This window comes from Podarcis pityusensis (assembly GCF_964106645.2).
Source record: "Podarcis pityusensis genome assembly, chromosome: 6".
Taxonomy (NCBI): domain Eukaryota; kingdom Metazoa; phylum Chordata; class Lepidosauria; order Squamata; family Lacertidae; genus Podarcis; species Podarcis pityusensis.
Genome location: NC_138030.1, coordinates 81,472,719 through 81,478,344, shown reverse-complemented (window position 1 = coordinate 81,478,344; position 5,626 = coordinate 81,472,719). Strand labels below are relative to the sequence as shown.

Genomic DNA, 5,626 nt, shown 5'->3' with positions numbered 1-5,626 from the left:
ACAGACAGTTTTTCTGGGTCATGTGGCCAGCATGACTAAGCCGCTTCTGGCAAACCAGAGCAGCGCACGGAAACACCGTTTACCTTCCTGCCGGAGTGGTACCTATTTATCTACTTGCACTTTGATGTGCTTTCAAACTGCTAGGTTGGCAGGAGCATGGACTGAGCAACGGGAGCTCACCCCGCCGTGGGGATTCGAACCGCTGACATTGTGATCAGCAAGTCCTAGGCTCTGTGGTTTTACCCACAGCGCCACCCGCGTCCCATTTATTTGTAATAGAACCCCTATAACTTTGTTCTCAGAGTGGTTTAAAAGATGTGCAATTACAGTTCGGACTCTTACACAAGAAAAGCACTAAAACCAAGTATAAAGGTTGCAGCACCAAGAATAATCTGTAAAACATAAGCTTAGCAGCTACAGCAACTGCAAAGCAATATGAAACCAGCTAGGTGGTCTTCTCTTGGCAGAAGAATGAACATGGACTAACAGCTCCCTTTCCACCCAAGAGCGTTAGGATCTAACCTGGCATAACATTTAATGTTCAGGGTTTTGTTTTTAAATTTTTTTTAAAGATAGTGCATATAGTATCCACTGGTGGGGCTGATAATTACTGGGGCAATCAATGGTGCCCACAGGGCTTTCCTCACATTGCAAATAGCAGCTTCAGAAGAGGGATTATCCTGAAGACTAAAAAGGTAAAGGGACCCCTGACCATTAGGTCCAGTCGTGGCCGACTCTGGGGTTGCAGCGCTCATCTCGCTTTATTGGTACAGCTTCCGGGTCATGTGGCCAGCATGACTAAGCCGCTTCTGGCGAACAGAGCAGCGCACGGAAACGCCGTTTGCTTTCCCGCTGGAGCGGTACCTATTTATCTACTTGCACTTTGATGTGCTTTCAAACTGCTAGGTTGGCAGGAGCAGGGACCGAGCAACGGGAGCTCACAGCAAGCTAAATTTGTCCTCCACATCAAATAATTATTAGCCTCTTGTGCCCTTCCTCTGCCATTCCTGAGTCATTCATATATATATGACTGGGGAAACCCAACCAGATGGGCAGGGGATAAATAATAAAATTTATATAGCATTTGTTGTCACAGCCAGGTGACTCTTTGATTCAGTAACCGGATACTTAACTCTTGCTCATTGCATTTGAAAAGAGTTTTTAACTTTTACAGTACTCAGTCAAACCCACAATACGTGGGTTTATTTTTCATCCACAACACAACTTCCTTTTGTAGTCCGCTAGAGTGAAATTCTATATACTGAACGCTTTGGTCTTGGCTTGCCCTTCCCTATTTAGGCAGGTTCTGCACCCAGTTCTGACCTTTTTCTGTTTACCGAATGTCCTCCATGCCACATTAAAGCGGCTGCAATAGTCTGTGACGTGCGAATTATTATGCATCATCTTTAGTTTATAAAAACTAAAGCCGGCAACTGGTGTCCCAGCCAGCTTCCCTTGTGGGCCATTGCACCCCTGGACCGATTTACAGTGGTACCTCGGGTTACATACGCTTCAGGTTACACACTCTGCTAACCCAGAAATAGTGCTTCAGGTTAAGAACTTTGCTTCAGGATAAGAACAGAAATTGTGCTGCGGCGGCAGCAGGAGGCCCCATTAGCTAAAGTGGTGCTTCAGGTTAAGAACAGTTTCAGGTTAAGTACGGATCTCCGGAACGAATTAAGTACTTAACCCGAGGTACCACTGTATTATTTTATTTGTATAAATAAATAAATAAATAAATAAATAAATAAATAAATACCCTACCCCCCATCAGTGTTACATTGTTGTTATGGCGACGTATTTCTGGTATAATGCACTTCTTTCTTGCGCATGAACCTTCCCCCTGGCATGCGCTTCCGTTACTATGGTGACGGTTGGGCCTTCCTTTCGCCCCTCCTTTCAATGGTAGAGCACCTTCTGGTGTCTTGAGCGTCTGTGTGTGGCGACAGTAGATGGCTGCGGGCACCGGGAAATAATAGTGGTGACAGAAACTTGCAAGCAGCCCCAACCTGCCAGCTCATCCATCTATGGAGCCAAGTCCGTGTTGTGTGGTACGGGCGGCTCAATCAGGCTTGAGATGTCTTGCAGCAAGTAAGTCGGTCCAATTTGGGAAATGTCTGTGAAATGCAGTGCATGTCTATGCAATGCTAGGAGATCACAGATTCAGAGATCAGATTCTGAATGGGATGTGGAGGGGGGAGGGGGAGGGAGAAAGAAATTCAGAACAGGCACATTTAATTTACACTTTCGGAGGTGGACACGCAAACTAAAACACGGCGATCGTCTGGGATTGGCGCTTCTCTGAATTTTTCAAGGCAGTTCTCTGGCCAAGTAATGTGGGCAGAAATGCATAGAAAGTGTGCACAGAAATGCCCGTAACATACAATAATGTGTTGCATTATGGGAAATTGCTCTGAGGAAGTCTGTACATTAGGTAGATTGGATACAGAAGTGTGTATCTATGGAGAATTTTTCAGTAAAATGCCGATGAATTTTTGTGACTTTTTTTTTTTGAATGGAACGTGTGAACTGATTTGGAAATATGTAGAGCTGAAGACTCTTGAGAGTCCCATGGACTGCAAGAAGATCAGACCTATCCATTCTGAAGGAAATCAGCCCTGAGTGCTCACTGGAAGGACAGATCCTGAAGCTGAGGCTCCAATACTTTGGCCACCTCATGAGAAGAGAAGACTCCCCGGAAAAGACCCTGATGTTGGGAAAGATGGAGGGCACAAGGAGAAGGGGACAACAGAGGACGAGATGGTTGGACAGTATTCTTGAAGCTACCAGCATGAGTTTGACCAAACTGCGGGAGGCAGTGGAAGACAGGAGTGCCTGGCGTGCTCTGGTCCGTGGGGTCACGAAGAGTTGGACACGACTAAACGACTAAACAACAACAACAACAAGAGCTGAAGAATGGAAAATGAGAAACTGAAATTAACAGATGGCCCACCTACCCAGTTCCTTCCTCCATACAGTGTGGAGAACAGGCCTGGCTCTCAACATAGCATAGGAACCATAGAGGCTGAGGTCTTTTGGCACCCGCCAATAAAATATTTGAGGGGGCTGGCCCCCCCCAAAGATGATGGGCATTGCCATTCAAATGGTGTGCGTGCACTGCGTCATGTGATGATCATGTGGCGTGGGGCTTACTTGGGCCCCTCCAATATTTTATTCAAGTTGGCACCCCGGCACCATAGGTTTTTGTGGGACTGATGTAGCCAAGTGAACAGGCATTAAGTCACCATCTCAGAAGCTGTGCTTTCTTCTGAGTTAAAATTGGAGGCACGCTTCATTCCTTTACCCCCAAAAAGCTGACTTCTTGAGTGTCTAAGAGGAAGAATTTACTAGCCCCAGAGGGGTAACTTACTCTCTCACATACACTGGGGTATGTGAGGTGTGTGGCACCGTGTCAGGACAGCAATGTGGCTAATGGGAGGTCAGGTGTCCCGTGACACCTCTTCTCATTGGCTGGTTCTTCATCCTGCTTGGTTGTAGTGGCAGTGGCCTTAGGTGGAAAGGGGAAGGTCTAAAACAGTTTTTCTCAAACTTGGGTCTCCAGCTGTTTTGGATTACAACTCCCACCATCTCTGACTAGTGGTCCTTCTAACTAGTATGACCTGGGGAAGAGACCCAAGGGCCAGACAGAGAGGATATTTGGCCCCTATTCCTGACCTAGGGCATAAACGCTGGCAATGCAAACTAGTTTTGGGTGACCAAAGACATACAGCAAAATTAAATCTCAGAGTGCTTGGGGAAACATTAACGAAACGAGTCACCACTGTGAACATAAATTTCACAGGCTTCTGCAGCCACATCTCACACTGCAAAACAGATTGCCCCTTACCTTGCAACTTTGCTATTATTAAAAATGACGCACTTACTCTCGAAATCAACAGACGGAGTTCTTCATACTCTCTTGTTGAACCATTGTGTTCAAAATATATAGATGCTTTCTTTGATGGCATCTTTCTCTCAAATCTCAAAAACCAATTTGCAGCCTCCCCACCCCCCTCGAGCTGTCACCCTGTTCGGTGGCACATGGGACGGCATGTCACGGAAAGATGACCACCCCCAACCTGGGGCTCCCCAAAAGGAACAGCAATAAAACACTTCTTAAGGAATGCACTTCACAGCTTATTCTTTGTGAGAATTGCTTCTTTCGCCACAAACCCCCACGCTGCTAGGTGAAGCGGAGCAGGGGCAGTTTCCCTGGAAAGCTTTCCTTTGTTGGAATGAAGGAGGGTCTTCCGTAATAGAGAGAAAGTCCGGCTTGTTACATGAACTCCGGCGAAAGTGAAAATGGAGTTCTAATAAGGATGGCTGGCCTGTGACTTCTTTCAGATCGGAACAACGAAGGCACCCTACTCGTGTTGAACATCATCTCGCCGTAAGCATCTGGTGATGTGTTACACACACCACCTTCTTTTAACACACCTGGTGAAACCCTAGTGGGTTTTTCCCCCTTCCTTTCTTTCCTGGTGCCAAACGGCAGCGCATCACATGATTACACAGCAGCGGAGTTCAACGGGGCCAGTTTTGTGTAGAGATGATATAGGATGCTGTGGCTGATGTTTCTTTCCTTCCATGTTCCAGTTGGTATAAGCCAATTGCTGGCTACTCAGCTTACTCTTCGTTTGCAATTTCCCCTTTCTTCCATTTCTTATGCATTCTCTTCTTAAATCTCAGCTCATCTGTCAGCTCCTTATGCAATGGTCCCTCAGGCACCCTGCCCACTGCTGGGGTTGTGTCGCTGCGGCAGGTTCTGATGAGATCTCGTGAGATCTCATGGAAGTCTCGTGAGATTTCACCAGAAGCCGCTGCATAACCCCAGTAAGCGAGGCTTTGGTGGGGGGTGGCAAGGGGGTGGCAGGAGCTGCTACAATTAAAACAAAACAAAACATGATTTCACCTTGGCTGATCAAATCCGGCCAACCGATTTTGAGTTGATGCCTTGTGGTTGGATGGACTCGTGCTCCTCCGAGACCGTGGGCTGACCTTTATTTTATTTTATTTTTTCAGGTGGAAAGGGTTGCCCGGGAAAATATTCAATAGTATGCATGGCCTCATTAGGGCACAGACAGTCCCTCATGAGACAATTTGTAAAGAGAATTTGTTTACTGCATTCCCTGCTTTCATTACAGATTCTGTCTTTGGCAATCTCAGACGTCAGGCTTATCATCACTTCGTTTCCTGGAGGTAATGAACGAAAATTCAAAGAAGATCCTGATACAATCGGAAGAGGTTAACACTTTGCATATTGCACGGCTTTCAACTATATCTTCCTCTTCAAGCCTTGCGTGGGGAAATTAAATGCCTCGTGTAGATGTCTATAGGGTTAAGGCTATAATGATGCAACACAACACAGCTAGTTATTACAATTATGTGATGTCACAAAAATCCTGGGATGCAAAGGGATCCAGTTAACCTATAAATGTCAGTGTTGGGATACGAGACTCTGGTGAAGGCTTAAGGAAAATTTCTAGAGGCGGAGAGGAGGGCAGGAAGCCTCAAAGTAACAGATGGGCAGAAGGGCGTCACACACCTACATGATGTGTGGGAAAAGTGCAAAGCTTATATCTTTGAAGACAGCACAGTCTGATGGTGGGCGAGCTCATCTTGTGTA

At 46.3% G+C, this 5,626-nt stretch overlaps 1 long non-coding RNA gene across 1 annotated transcript; it reads left to right on the top strand.

Annotated features, from left to right (window-relative positions):
* Nucleotides 1-1,923: 1,923 nt before the first annotated feature.
* On the top strand, nucleotides 1,924-5,331 carry LOC308479196. Its single transcript, XR_013987547.1, has 2 exons — nucleotides 1,924-2,091; nucleotides 5,145-5,331. It is a non-coding gene; the product is annotated as an uncharacterized lncRNA (long non-coding RNA).
* The last annotated feature ends 295 nt before the right edge of the window (nucleotides 5,332-5,626 follow it).